Source organism: Palaemon carinicauda, chromosome 13, assembly GCF_036898095.1.
Source record: "Palaemon carinicauda isolate YSFRI2023 chromosome 13, ASM3689809v2, whole genome shotgun sequence".
In the NCBI taxonomy this organism is placed as follows: Eukaryota; Metazoa; Arthropoda; class Malacostraca; order Decapoda; family Palaemonidae; genus Palaemon; species Palaemon carinicauda.
In genome coordinates this window covers 11,686,567-11,711,451 of record NC_090737.1, presented here as the reverse complement: position 1 = coordinate 11,711,451, position 24,885 = coordinate 11,686,567, and positions in this window count along the sequence as shown.

The following is a 24,885-nucleotide window of genomic DNA, read 5'->3' as shown; positions in this document are numbered from 1 at the left end:
GCCCAGTGAGGAAAGGAAACAAGGAAAAATAAAATATTTTAAGAGCAGTAATATTAAAATAGATATTTCCTATATAAACTATAAAAACTAACATAACAAGAAGAGAAATTAGATAGAATAGTTTGCCAGAGAGTACCCTCAAGCAAGAGAACTCTAACCCAAGACAGTGGAAGACCATGGTACAGAGGCTATGGTACTAGCCAAGATACGAGTTAATATACCGCATGAAATGCTTGACAAATACATCTCCCAGGAATGCACAGCCTTTCTCTAACTCGACCCAATAATGATGAAAGCATGCATCGTCTAGTCACTGTGGATCATCAGCATCATCAATATCATCATCAACAATTGACATCATGTCTTCGAGCATCTCTCGCCGATATTCCAATGGATACCATCAGATGGCAATCTTGGAGAATGATTCATCGACACGCCCATCATAGTCCAGAGGGATGAGATTGTTAGAGAGAGAGAGAGAGAGAGAGAGAGAGAGAGAGAGAGAGAGAGAGAGAGAGAGAGAGAGAGAGAGAGAGAGAGAGAGAGATTGGTTATAGCAAGTGTATTTGGTTAAAATATTTTGTGGGTAATAAAGTAGCTGTATTCTTCTTCTTCTTCTTCTTCTTCTTCTTCTTCTTCTTCTTCTTCTTCTTCTTCTTCTTCTTCTCATTAATATTATTATTGTTATTATTATTATTATTATTATTATTATTATTATTATTATTATTATCATCATTTGTTATTATTATTATTAGTAGTAGTAGTAGTAGCTAAGCTACATCCCTAGTTTGAAAAGCAAGATTCTATTAGCCCAAGGGCTCCAGCTGGTAAAAATACCCCAGTGAGGAAAGGAAATAATGACATAAATAGATTAAAAAGAGAAGTAATGTACACTTTAAACCACTTTAAGAACAGTATCAACCTTAAAATATATATTTCATATATAAACTTTAAAAAAAGGCTTATGTCAGCCTGTTCGACATAAAAACATTCACTGCATGTTTGAACTTTGAGTAAAATAGAGAATGGCTCTTGAAAATAGATTAAGAAAAAATATCTCGATGGGATATAGTTAAAAGATAAGAAAATACGTTCAGTTCGGAAGTGACCAAACGAAATTAATAATGAGTAGTATGGAAAACTATAAATAAAATGTATTTTAATAAATAAATCCCTAATGTGAAACGGTTGGAAATAAAAAAAAAATATCTACTCTTAAGTGATTGGAAAAGAGTATATTATAAGTATGAATAAATGCAAAAAAAAAAAGTGAATTTGATATAAAATATTTATAGAAAACTATTGTATAAAAACTATATCAACAAAAAATATATTTATATATTGTCACTCTCTGGTTTCCACATACATTAGCAAATAACGGGTTTCAGAAGTTGCATTTTGTATTATATATGAAAGACGTCATGTTTTTAAATAGCAATGTTAAAGCTAGGTATTATATTTTATGCAGATTCTTGTGGTGGACGATGTGGTAACGTCCCTGACTAGTGAATGCCAGACTGAGGTTCGAGTCCCGCTCAAACTCGTTAGTTTCTTTGGTCGCTGCTACTTTACCATCCTTGTGAGCTAAGGAGGGGTGGGTTGGGGGAGCGTAGAGGTCTATATGCTGAGTCATCAACAGCCACTGCCTGGCCCTCCTTGGTCCTAGCTTGAATGGATAAGGGGGCGGTTGGGTGCTGATCATACGTAATATGGTAGTCGGCTTTGTCGTGCTTGCTAGGGCGGTGTCACTGTCCCTTGCATCTGCCATTCAGGCCTTTAAACTATGGAAATAAAGACTGCGACTTCTTGATGAACTGAAAAAAAAAAGAAGAAATAACTGGGTTTCGAAACCAGCTGAATCTCGATAGTTTCTTGTAGTGTCTGTAACCTTAGCAACCTCGTGAACTAAGGATGTGTGTGTGTGTGTGTGTGTGTGGGATGGGGGGGGGGGTTGTTTGGAAGGTTGTAGGTTTACTGTACATGTTTAGTCATCAGTAGCCATAACCTGGCCCTCCCTATTCCCAGCTTGGTTGGAGAGAGGTCTTTGGCGCTGATTATATATATATATATAATATATATATATATATATATATATATATATATATATATATATATATATATATATATATATATATATATATATATACATACATACATATATATATGGTCAGTCTTTATAGCATTGTCACTGTTCCTTGTCTTTGTCATTGAATTCCTAATTAGATTCATTATATCATTAACATTTGTGGTAAGGTTACCAAGAATAAATTGCGATAAGTGAAGTGATTGATAGACGCTATAGAAGGAAAGACGAATCTGTCATTAGTTAAATTTATTGTGAAAAGAAAAGCCTCTGTTCGCGTATTGCAAGAAAGGTTCAGTTAGCGTATTGCAAGAAAGGTTCAGTTAGCGTATTTCAAGAAAGCTTCAGTCAGCGTGTTTCAAGAAAGGTTCAGTTAGCGTATTTTAAGAAAGCTTCAGTTAGCGTATTTCAAGAAAGCTTCAGTTAGCGTATTGCAAGAAAGCTTCAGTTAGCGTATTGCAAGAAAGCTTCAGTTAGCATATTTCAGGAAAGCTTCAGTTAGCGTATTTCAAGCAAGCTTCAGTTCGCGTATTGCAAGAAAGCTTCAGATAGCGTATTTCAAGAAACCTTCATTTAGCGTATTGCAGGAAAGCTTCAGTTAGCGTATTGCAGGAAAGCTTCAGTTAGCGTATTGCAAGAAAGCTTCAGTTAGCGTATTGCAAGAAAGCTTCAGTTAGCGTATTTCAGGAAAGCTTCAGTTAGCGTATTGCAAGAAAGGTTCAGTTAGCGTATTTCAAGAAAGCTTGAGTTAGCGTATTGCAAGAAAGCTTCAGTCAGCGTATTTCAAGAAAGGTTCAGTTAGCGTATTGCAAGAAAGCTTCAGTTATCGTATTTCAAGAATACAGTCCTGCCAATTGTTTCTGTCGATGAAGGACTTTAGTAATGGATAAGGTCAAAGAACAAGCGACCCGTCTTGTCCTAACTTTGTTACATGTGCTCGGCTCCCGATAACTTGACAGATATTAGAAGGTAGAGTTGTGATACTTGTTCGACATATGTAACTACAAGTTTGACGGATTTGTGTATGGGCCTCTACTCTTAAAATATTCAACATAGGAGTTACAGTTTGTCATAGGTGCTAAATTCTAAGCACTTTTGGTCTACTCTTATAATATTAATACTGTATATAGATTACAGTTCCTAAGAAGGGCTAAATTATAAGTATTTTTCTTACATTAAGACTTTTTAATGCTTAATGGTGAGATATATGAGTATATGCGAGATCTGGATACTTCCCTGCTTGTTGTTCTGCCTGACTGGGGTCCGAGTCCCTATCAAATTCGATAGTTATTTTTAGAGTCGGCAACCTCACCACTCTTTTGAAGTAAGATGTTTTCTTAGGGGAGCCTTTACCGAAAGACCACTTGCTGAATCATCAGCAGCCATTGCCTGGGGCTCCTTGGTTCTAGCTTGGATAGAGAATGGCCTTGGGAGTTGATCATATCTATATATGGTCAGTTTTAGAGCATTGTCCTGCTGGGGGAATTGTCATTATCCCTTCTTCTGTTATTCATGAGTGAACTTTAAACCTTCAAACCATCCAACAATAATAAAATCCAATGAGGACCAAAATACCCTAATTTTCCAATTAAAAAAAAAAAAATATCCAGTGAGGATTCTATACGTAGGTTTCATAAAGCAGAAGAAAGAAAAACGCGAAAATGTTGATATCTCCTCAAAATTATTTTCGCGAATGGGTTAGTGCTGCAAGTGGTAAAGCCTTACACATTACCAAATGGTTTTTGCTTCGTCCCCCATTTTAAGTGTCTGCTTTGCCTCCGTTCCAAATTCCCGTCTTCCATCCTACTACCAAACCTCTTGACTTTTACTTCATAGTGCAACTAAGCCCTCCCTCCAATCCCCTCAAAATGATGTCCGCGAACGGGTTAGTTTGTCAAGTGGTAAAGCCATAGACATTACCAAATGGGTATTGCTTCGTCTCTTATTGCAACTCCATTTTAAGAGTGCTTTGCCTCCGTTCCAAATTCCCGTCTTCCATCCTACTGCCAACCCTCTTAACCTTTACTTCATAGTACAACTGAGGCCTCCACCCCCCCAGTTGAATTTCTTCACTGAATGTACTCCTCTCCCCCAGGGTTGTGGTAGCCAATTGGAAACGTTCCTGCCTGGTGATATGCCGGACTGGGGTTCGAGACCCGCTCGATTTCTATAGTTATTGTAATGTCTGCAACATCACCTTGTGAGCTAAGGATGGCCGGTTTATGGTACCCTATAGGTGTACTTGCAGTTATAAGCAACCATTACCTAGCCCTCCCTGGTCCTAGATTAGGTGGAAAGGGAGCTTGGGCGCTGATCATATGCATATATGGTCAGTCTTTAGGGCATTTTCTTGTTCCTTGTCTCTGCTATTCATGAGTAGTCTTTAATACGGGGCCCTATGGCCCAAACTTCATAAAGTAAATCCAAATATATTTACTCTGTATGAGAAATTTCATATGTAACTTATCTCTCAGCTAATTCTTATATTTATTATGCAGATTTTCCCTCATCTCTTTCGCGGTGAACGTAATTCAACGGTCCAAATCGAGTCGCACTTTCTGGTTAGCCTCTTTTTGTACTTTAAACCATATATATATATATATATATATATATATATATATATATATATATATATATATATATATATATATATGTATGTATATGTATATATATGTATATATATATATACACATATACACACATATATATAAATATATAGATTTATATATATATATATATATATATATATATATATATATATATATATATATATATATATATATATACACATATATATGTACGTATAAATATATAGATTTATATATATATATATATATATATATATATATATATATATATATATATATATATATATGTGTGTGTGTGTGTGTGTGTGTGTGTGTGTGTGTGTGTATCCAATAGTGATATTCCAAAAATCTTCGTTTTACATCAAGAAGAAATTCAAAATAAGAATTCCCTTAAAACCTAATTTTTACGTTTCAGAGCGTGTTTCACATCAAGACTAAAGCAAAAGAAGGTAAAAACAAAGGGAATAATACATTTTTTATTCGGTAAGAGAATCATTTCTTTCTGAGAAATGTCACCTTCGGATGGAACGAGTTCTCCATCTCTCCCAAAATGTAATTTACTCACAAAAAAACTATTCTCTCCCCGAAATAAGCAGCGGACTGCGACCATTATCATTTTGAGTTATGGGAGGTGAGAGTAATGAATGTGCATGAGCGGAGATGTGGAAGGCCGCTAGGCGAATTGCCTGGAAACTATGGGCCATTGTAAGTAAAGGGGATGGAATAAAGGAATTAAAGACATGCTGGTGTTCCTGGAATTTTTTTTTTTTTTTTTATTCTGAGAGAAAACAATTAGGTTTGATGAGATTGGTACGAAAAAGTGCCTGAAATGATGAAATTGGACCGTCTTGCTTGAGGGTACACTCGGTAACACTATTCTATCTTCTTTCTCTTCTTCTCTTGTTAAATCTTTTATTGTTTATATAAGAAATATTTATTTTAATATTTTATTTTTTCTTATTTCCTTTCCTCACTGGGCTATTTTCCCTGTTTGGGCCCCTATGCTTATAGCATCCTGCTTGTCCAACTAGTGTTGTAGCTTAGCAAGTGATAATGATAATAATAACATGGCGATAGAATTGGAATTTTGCTTTATTCGATTTTCATATGAGCAAAGGGGAATAAAAAGTATGCAAATTGATACGGATAAGAAGCGGAAAAACAAATTTAAAAGATTGCCTTATGGATACTAAACTAGCACCGTTGAAAATGTTTTAAGTTATAATATATTTCACACAACAGAGGCCGAATTCATAATCTATTCTCTGTGCAGGACAACTTACAACCATACGGGAGTCTAACTAGCAGTTTTTGTTCATTACCGCCAATCTCTTCACTATCATCTGCCAACATTTACCAATATTAATCTTTTATTCTTATAGATTTTGTACCTCCATTTGCTATCCGTTTTCCGTCTCATAACTTCACTGCAAAAATAAAGATGCTAACAGTCACAACCTCATCTGAGAGCCACTTCCACACCAAACTATTCACTTTCCCACCTAGGTATTTTAAAATACAATATCTTCCATTCTAAGTACTTTTGATTGCTCACAGATACCTATCTATACAATACATTCAGAAAAACCTCTTCATTGCCTCTCCATCGATTCTATCATAGGAAATATTTTTAGGTTCCCTTTTTGCCACACATTTTTTCCTTTACTTTCGAAACTGCTCGCATAACTGTTTTTGTTACAAACCCTTGATCGATAGAGGCCCTTCCTTATCTTATCTCTTTTGTTGTCTTTCTTATTTTTCCAATCACACTTTCCTTGGTATACTAAGTAATGTTAAATAACATTCATTGTATTTGTAGCTTAACAACTTCGACCCACTTTTATTAATTTTGCTGGGCTTTTAAGGATTATTGTCTTTTTCATACGCTTTATTAACGTCCCTTCCTTTCTCAAGTTGTTAAGTTTGAGTCTAGTAAATTTAGTCTCAGTGATAGGCTGATGCCTTTATTTATGTACTCTGTCGGAAAGTAATACGTTTTATTTTTGTACATTTTTAAACTATGATACTTGTGTTTTTAGTACATTCTTAAACTATGCTTATTTTATTTTAGTACATTCTTACAAATTATGCGCTGCGCTTATTATATTTTAGTGCATTCTTATAAAGTATCTTTTTTTTTATATAGTACATTCTCTTAACTAATCATTTTCTTTTCTGGCACATTTTTATAAACTATACGTATTTCATGGTAATATTTTGTATCATTAATATTTTTGTAACCTGTGTTTTTATGTCAGACTTTTCTCCTGTATACAACTAATGTCAATTTAGAATATACAATCTTTAGGTTTGACCTTTATATGTTTGATAATGCTTGATGATTTTGCTGATCATTGAATTTGACCGTGTATATATTGTTTTTTTTTTTTTTTTTTTTTTTTTTTTTTTTTTTTTTTTTGGTCAAGGCAGAAGATTCCTGATAGCCTAATACAAGGTCTTACCTGAAATCTTAAATTATGCAGACACACTGGCTGATAAGTTATTGAATACATGTCCTCAATCCCACACAAAATGAATTACTTGCCAAAAGGGGCATGCTAGGTTTTGGTAAGGGATTAAAGTTACACAGAAGAGATGGATATTTCTTCATTGTAATATATATAGGAAAATTTTTCAGCAGACATGGCTTAGTTGATTGTCATATCCTTTCATATTGGATTTGAGTCCAGAATTGTTCAGACGGCTACAATGTTACATTCTTCAGAATTTTCTAAGTATTTTAGTGGCTGAAAATTATCGTTTAATTTTCTATTTTAACAGTGAAAATCTAAGAAATTCGAGATTTATTAGAAACGTTGACACATTAATGTTAAATAATCTAATAAATTTGTATAAAATGGAGTTCTCGTTCCCTCCCCACTCTCTCTCTCTCTCTCTCTCTCTCTCTCTCTCTCTCTCTCTCTCTCTCTCTCTCTCTCTCTCTCTCTCTCAGTAATATATATATATATATATATATATATATATATATATATATATATATATGTATATATAAAACCATTGATCAGTATCAGTTTGAACCTTTATTCATTTTACATGGTGTATGGAGACAGACTCCAAGTTTTCCCGTTTTCAGAAGTTATAAAACCGATGATATAGACCCCGTCGAAGGCTCTGTATCCCGTAAACTTGATTTCAATAAGGAACTTTCTCTTATTGTCGTTTGTGTGACGCCCTATAGAACTAGTTCTTGGAACTGTTAGCAGACGTTAGCGTTTGTTGAGGTGTCATTGTTCAGTACCAGACGACTTTGATATACATTATTTTCTTTATTCAGAGTTAAACTTCAGAGTATTTTTCCTGCCAGGTTTAGGAATGTTGATGCTTGAGAGTTTAATAAAGTTTTCTATTCTGCGTTCAATCTACTTGCATCTTTCCATTTAGTTTTCGATATTTCTCAATAGGCTTCTTTTTATACTATTTATTTCGATTTTTTCTTTCTAGAAACTTTCTTAATTAACTGATGGGGTTTTTGTCATGTTTTATTAATATGCGTACTTGAATAATATTAACAATAATAATGAAAACGGCATAAATATTTCTTGTGTTACTTCTTTTTGAAGAACCCTAGCTAAATGAGGGTAAATAAGTTATATTTCTACGTAGTTTTTTTTTTTTATTGTAGTGAATTGGTAATATTTTTTGACATCCTTTCGCTCTTATTCCACAATGCGGATGAAAAAGATTATTCCTTCTCTAAAGCCTTGTCCACACGATCGAGAAAACCACAGACAGGGATCTGGCATCATACAGTGTTGCCAGATCCCTGCCTTTAGTTTTCCCGCTTCTGACGTCATCAACCCTCATTTTTACTAACTATTGTGGCCTGGTATCACTGTTTGCCCTTCGGGCATGCTCGATCGTATGGACAGGGCTTAACACCTAGCGGTTCCTCTTTGGAGGCTAGCTGGTATTTTCTCTCCCTCATCTGTCTTTCATTTGAATCCAATGTTCTCTCAATCTTACTGAATCTTCTATTAATTACCCCTTATGCCTGGTTCCTATGAATGTTGACATGAAACGTGTACTTGTATAATACATATCATGGGAGAATATTTATTTCTTCAATCTAATTTAAATTCTTAGGTGTTTAGAGTTATTGACTGATGTATATTATAGATAAGTATCATTTGTATAATTAGTATTTAGTTATATTGTTGTAGCAGTAAACGTTACCTGGGGATGTTAGATGGCAGTATGTTTTTTTTAATGACAATTTAAAGTTGATTGACATCTAGATGAACTTTGAAACGCTTGGAATTTTTAATGTTTTTTTTTTTTCCACTTCATATTTTTATTCCTTTATCCAAATTATATGTATGCTATAAGCCCAGGGGCTCCAACAGGGAAAATAGCCCAGTGAGGAAAGGAAACAAGGAAAAATAAATTTTTTTTTAGATATATCTATGTTAAGGGATCAAACAGGCCCAGATCTACATTCAGGAGATTTTATTGATGTAAAGAGAGTAGCATCATCTGCATATGTATCAAGGCAGTAAACGTTACCTGGAGATGTTAGATGGCAGTATGTTTTTTTTAATGACAATTTAAAGTTGATAGACATCTAATGATGAACTTTGAAACGCTTGGAATTTTCAATGTTTTTTTTTTTCACTTCATATTTATATTCCTTTATCCAAAAGTTGTCAGTTTAAGCCTCATTCCTTGAAACGTTGACCCGAAACGTTTACTTGTATAATACATCTCATAGGCAAATATTTATTTATTTAATGCAATTTAAATTATTAGGCTTTTAGTGTTAGTAACTGATGTATGTTATAGATAATTACTGTCATTTGTATAATCAATATTTAGTTATATTGCTGTAGCAGTAAACGTTACCTAGAGATGTTGGATGGCAGTTTAAAGGGGATAGACATCTAATAGATGAACTGTGGAACGCTTCATATATTTTTCCATTATCCAAATTATATGTCATTTTTTTTCGAATCCTCTCGTGGTTTTTTCGCCAAGTCTATTTCAATTTAACGATTCTGCCTGCTTGCAGTGTTTTGAATATTTTTACTCTAAATCTGTTTACTGACGAAAAAATAGTTTTATATTTTTATATTTTGAATTTTAGTTACCAGGTCGAGCTTTTTGTCACAATTACAAAATTGAACAAATGAAATTGGGATTGAGGACGTATTCAATAACTTATCAGCCAGTACTTATGCATAATTTAAGATTTCAGGTACGACCTTGTATTAGTTACGACTCATTTCAGTTTTTATGAACTTTACAAATGCAAAATGAATTAGAACTAAATCCTGTCTGAAGTGGAAGCCCAGGTTTTTTTAAGAGATTCAACTTACATAGAAGAGATAGATATTTTTTTTATTGTAATATATTGGAAAATTTTTCAGCAGACATAGCTTAATGGCTAGTCAATAACAGTTAAAAAATCATAACATTGTCACATATTATTATTATTATTATTATTATTATTATTATTATTATTGTTGTTGTTGTTGTTGTTGTTATTATTATTATTGTTATCGTTATTATTATTATTATTATTATTATTATTATTATTATTATTATTATTATTATTATTTTTATTACTTGCTAAGCTACAACCCTAGTTGGGAAAGCAGGATGCTATAAGCCCAGGGGCTCAAACAGGGAAAATCATCCTGTGAGGAAAGGAAACAAGGAAAAAATCTTAATATTTTAAGAACAGTAACAACATTAAAATAAACATTTCTTTTATAAACCGTAAAAACTTTAACAAAATAAGAGGAAGAAAAATTAGATAGAAAAGTGTGCCCGAGTCTACCCTCAAGCAAGAGAACTCTAATCCAAGACAGTGGAAGACCATGGCACAGAGGCTATGGCACTACCTAAGACAAGAGAACAATGGTTTGATTTTGGAGTGTCCGTCTCCTAGAAAAGTTTCTTACCATAGTTAAAGAGTCTCTTCTACCCTTACCAAGAGGAAGGTAGCCACTGAACAATTACAGTGCGGTAGTTAACCCCTTGAGGGAAAAAATTTGTTTGGTATTTTCAGTGTTGTCGGGTGTATAAGGACAGAGGAGTATATATAAAGAATAGGCCAGACTATTCGGTGTATATGTAGGCAAAGGGGAAATGAACCGTAACCAGAGAGAAGGATCCAATGTAGTACTGTCTGGCCAGTCAAAGAACCCCATAACACTTTAGCGGTAGTATCTCAACGGGTGGCTGGTGCCCTGGCCAACCTACTACCCCTATAGCGGTAGTATCTCAACGGGTGGCTGATGCCCTGGCCAACCTACTACCATCTCCAATTTAGCAGCCTCCAATGAATTGCAGGATACTGGTTAACCCCCCCCCCCCACTCCCTTTCGCTCGTGGTTCCAACTCTAACCGGTGCCACAATTACAAAGTTCGTCTTTAATGATATACGTCAGGGTCCACTTCCCCTTACTCCGAAGTCAGGTCGATGTAGGACGACCTTAATTGATTAAATACCTGACCAGCGATAGTCGTGGAGGTTGCTGTCTGGTGAACCCAGATTGTTTCATTTGAAAGTCGATTTCTTTATTTCTTTTTAATGATAAACTTATCCTTGATAGGCATGGAATTGCATAATTTCTCCTTGGCATTATTTTCATCTGTTTTGCAGGTAATTTTCGTTTATGCAAATGTGATACACGGTAGGGAAAAACAATTATTGCAGAATGAGTCGATTTCAGAGTAATTGCAAATTATCTCGTTTTAGTTATTTGTAAACTGATCTTTTATTACACATTGGTTATTATAAGATCAGAGATAAATTCATTATTTCACAAAATACTGTGAAAATAGAAGATTAACAAAAATTAATTATTATAATTAACTCGATGTTTTGATTAATTTTAAATTCTATATGTGGAAATAAAAGGATACAAGGACTACAGGATCTCCGTTCCTCTCCCTCTCCCCTTTGGGAGTGTATTTCTGTGACCTGACTGGGATAGGAAAACACGATTTTGACTATGATATGTGATTTAAAGGTAAATGGGGTCATCATGAAAATGGAGATTCATAGGAAAATTGTTTTGAAATAAGTGTTTGATTGTTGCCTATTGAGTATTTCTTATTTATATATCTGGTATGAGAAAATGATAAAGAAAGGTGGAAGTATGATTGTGTCGTCTTTCACGAGTTCCCATCGGTTTAGGAGGCTGCTGTTGATTTGGTGATGGGTCAGAAGGGTAGGCTGGTGGTGTCTACTCGTTTGCTGCAATTCGGTACAGTCTTACTGGACAACTCCTGTTCCAACCATGATGAGGGTGTATTGAGCAGTTCCGGGAGTTCTAAAGTATCATTATTTGGTCAAAGGAGAAGCAAGAAGTTCTGGGAGGTCTATTGTATCGTTTAGCCAAACCAGAAGTATAGATGTATATAATAAGGGGAGATAGATCTGAAAAGGTTGCTCGTAACTCTAAAGAAAATACGTGAGTTGGTTGCTGTGCCAGTTCAGCTCCTGAGCCAACCAGACTTCCTCACCCAGCTGTCACTGAGATCTTCAACCAAAGCTCCCAGCTTTCTTGGTGTCAGAGCTACAACTCCACCATGAATTTAGAAGACATAATGCGGAAAATCTACCTATCCAACGTCCGGCATTGTCATAGCATTTTCCTTGAAGGTAAAGCTGTCAGCAGATGTTAAAAAATATGAATGCTATTTCAAACATGGTCAGCAGTTATTTATCACCTTGAACATGCTTAGCAAAAACCTGGCCCTCCTTGGTCCTAGCTTGGGTAGAGAGGGTGCTTGGGCGCTGATCATATATATGGTCAGTCTCTAGGGCATTGTCCTACTTGATTGGGCAATGTAACTGTCCCTTGCCTCTGCCATTCATGAGCGGCCTTTAAAAAAAAAACAAAGGATGTGCCACCCACACCTCCTCCCCCAAATCCCATCCTACTCGACACCACCCCAGTTTTACAAAGTGCAAGAAGTCCTTACGATATAAAACCTCATCTGAATCGTCCATAAAATCAGATTTTGTCGAATTTAAAATCCCCTGTAACCACTAAGATCTAAGTTAAAGATTCACCTACTAGAATAATCCCACCCACTAAGCTACCTAAAAAGCTGAGATAATTCCATCTATTATAGTGGCTTCTTCCTCTTTTGCTCATAATCGTTTTTCCTCTTAACCCCGGTCTCTTCTACTTACTTTGATGGCTGCTTTTCCGGTCCAATTATTATTATTATTATTATTATTATTATTATTATTATTATTAGCCAAGCTACAACCCCAGTTGGAAGAGCAAGATGCTATAAGCCCAAGGGCTCCAACGGAAAAATAGCCCAGTGAGGAAATCAAATAAGGAAATAAATAAATGATGAGAATAAATTAACAATATATCATTCTAAAAACAGTAACAGCGTCAAAACAGATATGTCTTATATAGACTATTAACAACGTCAAAAACAGATATGTCATATATAAACTATAAAAAGACTCATGTCTTTACATGTTAATACAGCAGGGGAACTCCACTGTCGTTATATCTTGTTCGTTCAGAGTATTCAACGTTTCACATCACGTATTGCTCATTTACTGTTAAATCGTCACTGTTATACGACTTATGGAATAAGAATGTCTTCAGTTTCCTCTTGAAATCGCTTCTATTATATTGTATCTATTATTACTAGTTATCTTTTTCGCTCCATTTAGAAACCCGATTTCTGCTAAGGGCAAAAGGCAAAAAAAAAAAAAAAAAAAAAAAAAAAAAAAAAAGAGCTTTCAAAAACTTCAGTAACTTTTTCCAGAAGTCCATTACTCTTGGGGGGGCTATGACCTTGAGTCTAATAGCCCCTGTCTGGCCTTTGTTGCCAGGCAATCATTAACAAACGAACGGACGTGAGGTAAATAAGACGGAAGTGAGATAAGCATTTAAGAATAGAAAATAATGAACAGTAGATTAGGGTTAAAAACATCTTGGCGGAAGAACAGATGAAGAAGTAAAATTTCATTTTTGGTCAGTGGGGGGAGCCGGGACTGTTTTCTTTTCTGGGGGGGGGGGGATTAACAAAAGGAGCTGGTTATCTTTTTCTATAGCAGGAATCGAACCCACACATGATTGAGAGAATAACATACTATATTTTAGTACATATCGTTAAAGGGTGGAATATATATATATATATATATATATATATATATATATATATATATATATATATATATATATATATATATATATATACTATATATATATATATATATATATATATATATATATATATATATATATATATATATATGTGTGTGTGTGTGTGTGTGTTGTGTGCGCGTGCGTTCTCGCGTGTGTGATATCTATCGGTCATTTAATTCTGCTGAATTTGTTTTTTCTTGATAGCCACAATAACCTGCAAAATTTCTCGTATTACATTTTTCCTCTATTTCAAGCGATAAACAGTAAAACTTTAGTATAATGGTGCAGATGGGTGGCGGTCCTCAGTGTGGAGAGACTGACTTGGTAAATGTATTTCCATTGGCCTCAAAATAGAAAAGTTCACTTCATTCTACATATACAGTACAGTATATGTACAGTATATGAGTTTGTTTATTATTTACATAGGTATACATACTTGATATTATTTACGCAAATTAGAAATTACTTCAATATTTGCTTTCTTTTAAAGATATATGTTACTGATAAACAAAATTGATTAGGAATTAAAGAAATGGGATTTGACATTATGTGACTTAGGTTACCATATACAGAGTTATACATGTTTGATAATATGCAAACTAGAAATTGCCTAATTTTTCCTTTTTTAAATATACTTCACGGATAAGTAGAGAATTGTATATAAGGAAAGGGATTCAACGTGATGACTCAAATTACCATATACATAGTTATACATGGTTGATAATATTTACGCAAACTAGGAATTGCCTAATATTTGCCCTTTTTTTAAATATATTTCACGGATAAACAGAATTGAATAGGGATATAAGTAAAGGCGTTCGACATAATGACCTAGGTTACCATATATTTAGTTATACATGTTTGATAATACTTAAGCAAACTAGAAATTGCCTGATTTTTGCCCTTTTTTTTAAATATATTTCACGGATAAGTAAAGCATTGAATAGGAATAAAAGAAAAGTAAGCATAGAAAATAGGATTATTTTCATTTATAAATGTAGGGTAACGCCATTTTTAGTCTTGATTATGCCATAGCCTCTGTGCTTTGGTCTTCCACTGTCTTGGGTTAGGGTTCTCTTGCTTGAGGGTACACTCAGGCACACTATTCTATCTTATTTCTCTTCCTCTTGGTTTGCTAAAGCTTGAATAGCTTATATAGGAGATATTTATTTTAAAGTTACTCTTCTTTAAACTTTTTATTTGCATTTTTTCCTTTCCTAAGTGGGCTATTTTCTCTGTTGGAGCCCCTGGGCTTATAGCATCCTGCTTTTGCAACTAGGGTCATAGCTTAGTAAGTAATAATAATAATAATGATAATAATAATAATAATACTAATAAAGAAATAGGATTATTTTAATTTATAAAGGTAAGGTAACGTCATTTATAAATGACCATTCTGTGACAGATGAATGGCTGGCTGTATGTCCACCGAATCCCCAGGTCCTCTCACGGTCCAATGGTCACGATCCCCCGCAAAGCAACATAGCTATTTTTTATTTATACGGAGTTCATTGATACACGGGCGATTAATCTTATTACATACAAGCTGTAAAGCTTGTCGAATAATGGGTGAATTATTCATAGATTTGTGCGTCGTCAATATTAATTCATTAATTATACATCGTAGTCTATTTCACTCTGAACAATGCCCTGAAATATGAATAACCAAATGGATAGAATCGAACTCGGCCGCCATCTCTCTTGATTTCGCTCCTGATTTATTTAACTGAGTTTCTGCGTGGTTGATGTGTGGAATAATAATACAGCTTTAGCAAAAGAATATATAGTTTAAAAGGTCGCTCATGAAGGGCAGAGGCAAGGGACAGTGACATTGCCCTAGAGACTGACCATATATTATATGATCAGCGCCCAAGCCTCCTCTCTACCCAAGCTAGGACCAGGGAGGGCCAGGCAGTGGCTGCCGACGACTCAGCAGATAGACCTATAGGCTCCCCCGAACCCCCCAACCTTAGCTCACAAGAATGGTAAGGTTGCTGACACTAATGGCACTAACGAGTCTGAGCGGGACTCGAACCCCGAATGGCAAACACCAGGCAGAGACGTTACCAATCCGGCAACAACAACCTCTCATTTATTATGGATAATTAAACGATACATAACCCTGATCTCTTATGGTTTAAATATTATACGAATTGATGTCTTGCATTATAATCTCTTATTTGATTTTAATGGTATCTTTATTTTTGCTTTTCATGTTGTATAGGGTTTCCATCATAGGCGTTATAATCTGTTTAGTTTAATTTTTTTCCTTTAGAATATATAGAAATTATAGTAGCCTATATTTGATGCTTGTAAAAGATATAAATGTGGGATATTGTCTTGATAAAACATTGGATTTGTTATTTGTAGTGAAAGCTGTATTTTTTTTTTTGATCACCATGTCAGGTTTGTTATTGAATTCTCTCTTCTAGTAATGGAATGAGTTTGAATTTAATCCAAAAAGATCTTTATAGTGTCTCTTGCAGGAGAAGGACACTCCAAAATCAAACCATTGTTCTCTTGTCTTGGGTAGTGCCATAGCCTTTGTACCATGGTCTTCCACTGTGTTGGATTAGAGTTCTCTTGCTTGAGGGTACACTCAGGCACACTTTTCTATCTAATTTTTCTTCCTCGTGTTCTGTTAAAGTTTATATAGGCAATATTTATTTTAATGTTGTTACTGTTCTTAATATATTTTATTTATCCTTGTTTCCTTTCCTCACTGAGCTATTTTCCCTGTTGGAGCCTTGGGCTTATAGCTTCCTGCTTTTATAACTAGTGTTGTAGCTTAAAAGTAATAATAATAATAATAATAATAATAATAATAATAATAATAATGATAATAATAATAATAATAATAATAATAATAATAATAATAATGATAATAATAATAATAATAATATTGGTTTAAGTAAATAACTATTACTACTTTGCTGTAGCGATGGGCATTTTAGTGAATTATTGCATATATATATATATATATATATATATATATATATATATATATATATATATATATATATATATATATATAATATATATATGTGTGTGTGTGTTTGTATGTATATATCCCTTTTTACCCCAAAGGAGGTGTTCCCAACCTTTTTGTTTCCTCTGCATTTCTCCAAACATTATTTTGCATTGAATTAGTATTTGCAATGAGTTAGTATGTGTCTTGGATTAGTATTTGAATTGATCTAGTATTTGTATTGAGTTAGTATTTGTATTGAATTAGTATTTGCATTGAGTTAGTATTTGTCTTGAGTTAGTATTTGAATTGAGTTAGTATTTGTCTTGAATTAGTATTTGCATTGAGTTAGTATTTGTCTTGAATTAGTATTTGCATTGAGATAGTATTTGAATTGAGTTAGTATTTGTCTTGAGTTAGTATTTGCATTGAGTTAGTATTTGAATTGAGTTAGTATTTGTCTTGAATTAGTATTTGTATTGAGTTAGTATTTGTTTTGAGTTAGTATTCGAGTTATATTTGCATTGAATTGGTATTTGCATTGAGTTAGTATTTGTACTGAGTTATCATTTGTCTTATTAATAACCCTTACGTTTGTCCATCTTAAGAGGGGATCTGCTATAATGTAAACTAGTATGCCCAGGCATCTCACACTAGCAGGTAATTTAGGTTGTTAACAATCGCTGTAAACACTTTCGTTTATAATTTGATAATTTTCTTGGTCAAAACATTATAAAGGGGGCCATAAAAATCTAGTTGCCTTCTCAATTTTGTGGGATAATTTCTTCAGAAAAAACATAATCGCTGTGATTAGATGATTACAAAGTTTTGTAGTTGCTTAAAGGCTGCAAAAATCTAGATGTGGGTCATTAGCAAAGTCCTTGAGCGTGTTTTCAGTATAAGAGGTAAGTAAATTTTTTTTAGCGAGGCAGATTTGCACCGACTCGCAGCGGTGCCGTTTTAGCTCGGAAACGTTTCCTGGTCGCTGATTGGTTGGACAAGATAATTCTAACCAATCAGGTAGCAGGAAACTTTTTCCGAGCTAAAAGGGTACCGCTGCGAGTCGGTGCAAATCTGCCTCATTAAAAAAAATTGAGTATAGGTTGATGACTGCCAGTATTTTACAGAGTTTATATGTACAGAATTAGGTAAAGTTAGACTAGGAGAATTAGGAGAATTGAAATAAAAAAAAAAAAAAAAAAAAAAAATGCCTTAAAAAATGGTGGGCCTAGAATAAGGATTTTAGAATGATTATAATATTAATAGTGTATATTTGGGATTTTTCTTCTATTTACACCTAATTCGCTTTCCCATCCTTTATTTACTTTATTGTTTTCATTTCAACTTTAAACTTTTCATTTCATGTTCGGAACTGTTATTGGACTGTTAAACTTTCATGCCAGAGTTTTTATTTCATATCTACACATGACATTTCGTTTATAGTTTTCATATTCACTGTTTTAACTTTTTGTTTTTTATTACGTCATTTATTTCGTGGTCAGATAAAGTAATCTTTGGATTGTTAATATTTATTATAAAAATAGAATACTAATGATATAAAAAATTAATTCTTAAGCTTGAGTGGTTAAATTATTACAAAATTTTATTTTTTAATGCTAGGTATGCTTTTTTGACATCAGGCATATTAGATTTGATGCGTTACATCCTAATTTTATCTTTTTTATTTTTAATTCTTTTTCTATGACTTTTTAACATTATCACAACAAAGTGGTTTGCCACATAACTGATAATGCCAACCAATCAAATCCTGTTCTATGTTCAGGGTTTAAAGGCCACTCATGAATGGCAGAAGCAAAGGACAATGACATTGTCCAAGCAAGCAGGTCAATGCTCTAGAGACTGACCATATATACATAAGATCAGCGCCCAAGCCCCCTCTCTACCCAAGCTAGGACCAGGGGCCCCAGGCTATGGCTTTTGATGACTCAGCAGATAGACCCATAGGCTCCCCAAAACCCCCCCCCAACCTCAGGTCACAAGGATGGTAAGGTTGCAAACACTAAAGGAACTAACAAGTCTGACCGGGGCTCAACCCCCGTCTGGCAAACACCGGGCAGAGACTTTACTAATCAGGCCATAACAACCCCTTAGTTTGTGTGTTTGTTATTGTCAATTTGAATATTATCTACGGTTGCTCAGCATTGTAATTTCCACTACTTATGAATATTAAAACAAAGCTCATCTTACGAGACTTGCATGTGATTAAGAGTTCGTTCTCATTCGGGCAGAGGAAAGTTAAACACAGTCCTCCCTTATGTAATAGATTAACGTTTTCTGTATGAACAATAAAAGAAAATGGCATTATGTCCCAGGGACGTCTGCGCCATACCTGATGTGCATAATGCTTATTTTTTTTTCTTTTATTATTAATTGTTCAGGGATTAAAGCGTTCTAATTCATTATGGTTAAATGCAAACCCTGAATTGATATAAAAGGTTTAATCTTTATATGGACGCCTTTATCTTTGACAGTTATCAGCGGACATTATTCAAAGATGGAAATTAAATAGATAAAAATAGCTGTAAATCGTATTTTGAAAGTATTTTTTTCGTGTCAAAAACTGAAATTTATTAGATATATTTTAGGTATTTGTTATGCATTATTTTTTACAAGTTAGGAAGCTTTGCAAACCGGGATTGAGCCTTTCTGCAATATGATCAAAGGATATAAGGATCAGGAAAATATTACCTTTTATTTTAATGGTATTACTGTTCTTAGAATACTATATTTTCCCTGTTTCTTTTCCTTACTGGCCTATTTTCACTCTTGGAGCCCCTGGGAGTAATTATAGCATCCTGCTTTTCCAACTAATGTTGTAGCTTAGCAAGTAATAATAATAATAATAATAATAATAATAATAATAATAATAATAATGATAATGATAATAATTAATGATAATAATAATAATAATAATAATAATAATAATAATAATAATAATAATAATAATAATAATATTGAGGACGATGATGATGATGATGATGATGATCTGTCTAGTGGGTGCTATTAAACCCTGTTGAAATTTGTGTAAATTTAAAGACTAATCCCACTTGATTCATACTCTCCCCACTTTTGATTTCCTCTCAAATAAATACGTGTATAAATTTATCTATTATTATTATTATTATTATTATTATTATTATTATTATTATTATTATTATTATTATTATTATTATTATTTTTATTGTTATTATTATTTTTATTATTATTAATAGTATTATTATTGTTTTTGTAGTTATTATTACTAGCTAAGCTACAATTATAGTTGGAAAAGCAGGATGCTTAAAGCCCAGGGGTTTTAACAGGGAAAATAGCTCAGGGAGGAAAGGAAACAACGAAAAATAGTTTTTAAGAACAGTAACAACATTAACATTGATATTTCCTTTATAAATTATGAAAACTTTAACAAAACCAGAGGAAGAGAAACAAGACAGAACAGCGTGCCCTAGTATACCCTCAAACTAGAGAACTCTAATCCAAGACAGTGGAGACCATGATACAGAGGCTATGGCACTACCCAAGACTAGAGAACTATGGTTTGATTTTGGAGTGTCCTTCTCCTAGAAGAGCTGTTTACCATAACTAATGAGTCTCTTCTACCCTTACCAGGAGGAAAGTAGCCAGTGAACAATTATTTATTGTCTGAGTGCACTCACATGTGCGAGTATGTCGGTTGGTATTGTGTTCGTTTACCGAATTTTTATTGGTACATTATTAATTAAGTGGAAAACCAAAAAGTCCCCTTTTCTCTTACTGATGTGTGTATACTCTTGTAGGTGTCATTTGAAAGGAGATATGTTATTATACCAAAGACCAATTGTTTGTTTTATAGCTCTCTCTCTCTCTCTCTCTCTCTCTCTCTCTCTCTCTCTCTCTCTCTCTCTCTCTCTCTCTCTCTCTCTCTCTCTCTCTCTCTCGTTTTGTCATTTGTATGTATATATATATATATATATATATATATATATATATATATATATATATATATATATATATATATATATATATATACATATATATATATATGTATGATAAACATATATATATATATATATATATATATATATATATATATATATATATATATATATATATATATATATATATGTAATATATATATACATATATATATATATGTATGATAAACATATATATATATATATATATATATATATATATATATATATATATATATATATATATGTATGATATATATATATATATATATATATATATATATATATATATATATATATATATATATATATATATATATATATATATATATACACATATACATATACATACATACACCCAGACACACACACACATATATATATATATATATATGCATGGTTTCTATTTGTATTTTTTTCCAACGCTTTGAATAAAAGTCGTGTTATCCATTTTGACCTAGACGCCCCCGGTACGTTTTGGGAAGGTAACGTTTTAATTTTGTATTCAGGTCAAAACTTTATTATTGAAACTGTCTCGTTTTCAAAGCCGTCCTCGTCGAAGTGACACTTTCAAAGTAAACTTGAGGTTATTTCATGTTAAAATGTCCTTGAATTTGATCAAAATTCCGAGAAGGATCATATCTATCTACTTCTGATTAGTTCAGAATAACGTCGAGTGACAGTATATTGTAAGTTTGCTTTAAAACTCTGTGTTTTTTTTTTTTTTTGTCTACAATCCCAATTGTGACTCTAAGTCAATATTCTTTCATTGGTTATAGTAATAATTCTCATTATTTGCATAGACTTCTTGAATGCTTCCTAATAGCATGTTTGTTTTTAAATTGTATGAATATTATATATGTTGTCAAAATACTTACACTTTTTACGCATCCAGAAGTGTAAAATTACTGCCAGTTCTTTTGCTCTGACAGCATCTATAACGTTTACAACGCTCCCTGAAAGCTAAACTTATTGCCAAATATTTGCTCAGACAACATCTATAACGTTTACTTTCTCAGCAGCGATCACCAGTAGGTAAAATGTTAAATTTGTTGTTGAATCTTTCCGTCTATTACAAGACAGTAAAATCATCAGCTTGTCTCCGTTTTCTTTGATACCCATGACGTAAGCATTTTCCTTTTGGTATCTGGCCACAATTCTTTCCCTATCCCAAATGAGGTAATTGTGCTCCGTCTGCCCTTCCTCTAAGGATCTTGGTCAGAGAATTAGAAGCACAAAGAAAGCTAGGAAGTGGTTAAGTGTCGTTTTATAATTTTTTTTTATGTTTATGAATATACAAAATATTTTAAGTGGTTTACCAAGGATAAGAATATATCTCTTCCCTGTTGGAGCCCTTGGGCTTATAGCATCTTGCTTTTCCAACTAGGGTTGTAGCTTGGCTAGTAATAATAATAATAATAATAATAATAATAATAATAATAATAATAATAATAATAATAATAATGTGTTATACTTTGCTATTTCTCACAATGTGATAGCGAACCCCAGTCAATTTTCCCTTCACTTGCCCAAACTCCACCTAATCTTCAAGTCTTATCCTGGTCACAACCGTTGTCTTTACTCAGTATTCTGTCTTCGTAATCATTTGCCTGGCAACAAAGTTTGTCCATAACGTCGTACGTCATGCTGCGTATACTTCTCACGCTGCAGTTAGGTTGACATTGGACCAAGTTGTAAATTGTAATAGGAGTTCTGCAGTCAGAGGTCACGGTATAATGATGGCCCTGGAAAATCTATATGGTGTTTATGGAGTGACTATTTGCTTTAACTAGGAAAGATTTTAGTTACCAAATGCATTTTTACTTTAATATGTCAGGGAACTTCGTTTATGGAACTGGTTTTTGCAAATAGAAACTCATATTATTTATAAAATTGCTCGTTCGGTTTCTAACTTCTCTTTGCTACCAATTCAACTTTCGCAACATCGCAAGTTATCTGCGCTATTTCCTGTCTTTGACAATTTCACCGAACTGAGATTGCAAAGATTACATCATCCATTCAGAGTACCCTGCTTTACTATTGCTAGCATCACGTATATCACTTTCAGTGTTTTCATTTTCCTTCAGAAGTCAATTATGTTTGTTTTAAGTGTCCTGGCTAGGTAAAAGGAACCAGCCTGTCCTATTTTAAATGATATTTGGTATAGTTTCGTCTACCTTAAAATCTTCATTGAATATTTTCATATTTAAACTTCAAAAGCTTAAACATATCTGTATTGTTTTGTACCCTACTGGCTATAGTAATATTATAAGGTTTACATCTATACTGAAACCCAGTCAACGTTTGTGCATAAAACACAGTCCGGTGGTCAAACGTTGCACCAAGCAACATGACATACGGCCGTCTATATACATATGTTAATTATATCTGCATATTAATTGTTTGATACACTTCATGGATACACTAGCGATTAATCTTATTACATGCAAGCTGTATATACCCTAATGTATAAATAATGTATGTATTATTCAACGCGCTGCGCTTCGTCAATATTCGCGTGTTAATAATGCACTGAAGTCAATTTCATTTTATGAATAATGTCATAAAATTTGAATAGCCAGATTTCCGTTGCGCTTTGGATATTGAAGAGAATCAAACTCGTCCCTGATCGTTCGTGATATTGTCTTTAATTCCTTTAATTTAATGACCATATTCTGTATTGATCGAGAGAATACAAAGTGCAATTTGTTTTGCTTTTATTTTGTATGATTGTAAGATTAATCTCCTTTTCATTTATATTAGGTCTTACGTTTTCAAAAGCATGTGTTTTTGGAAATTATATTTATTGCCATTGTTATGTATTAACATTTACATCTATTTAGTAATATATTTTTTTTTAATTCAGGTATAGCAGTTTAATTCCTTTAATTTAATGACCATATTCTGTATTGATCGAGAGAATACAAAGTGCAATTTGTTTTGCTTTTATTTTGTATGATTGTAAGATTAATCTCCTTTTCATTTATCTTTGGACTTACGTTTTCAAAAGTATTTGCTTTTGGAAATTGTATTTATTACCATTGTTATGTATTAACATTTACATCTATTTCGTAATCAGTTTTTTAAATTTAGGTATAGCACTTATAGTCAATTTTTTTTAGTGAGGCAGATTTCCACCGACTCGCAGGGGTTCCCTTTTAGCTCGGAAAAGTTTCCTGATCGCTGATTGGTTGGACAAGATAATTCTAACCAATCAGAGAGCAGGAAACTTTTCTGAGCTGAAAGGGCACCGCTGCGAGTCAGTGCAAATGCGCCTCATTAAAAAAAATTCAGTATAGTTATACTAATTTTACTCCACTTAAATTTATTCAGAATTTTGTATTATCTGTAAGAATTGCATACGAAATCGATTGATTGATTTCAAGTTTTCTTGCACTCTGAAATCGAAGGTCATTACATACGAGAAAGAACGGTAGTTTTGTTTCATTAGGGTTGTGGTGGCCGATGTGGTAACGTCCCTGACTTGTGATCACCACACTGGGGTTCGAGTCCCGCTCAAACTCGTTAGTTTCTTTGGCCACTGCAGCCTCACCATTGTGTGCTAAGGAGGGGGGGGGGGCTGTGTCCCTTAGGGGAGCCTATAGTTCTATCTACTGAGTCATCAGCAGCCATTGCATGGCTGTTCTTGGTCCTAGCTTGGATGGAGAGGTGGCTTGGGGGTTGATCATATGTAGGCTATACACACACACACGCATATATATATATATATATATATATATATATATATATATATATATATATATATATATATATATGTGTGTGTGTGTGTGTGTATATATATATATATATATATATACATACACACGTATATATATATGTATACATATATATATATATATATATATATATATATATATATATATATATATATACATACATACATACATACATATATATCTATATATGGTCAGTCTCTAGGGCCTTGTCTTACTTGATAAGGTAATATCACTTTCAAAATGACGGCGAAGTATTCATATAAATATGCACTTGCACACATGCACACCCCGAAGATTTATGCGTCTGGCAATGCCATTTCCGTGACTGAAAAGAAATTTATATATATATATATATATATATATATATATATATATATATATATATATAT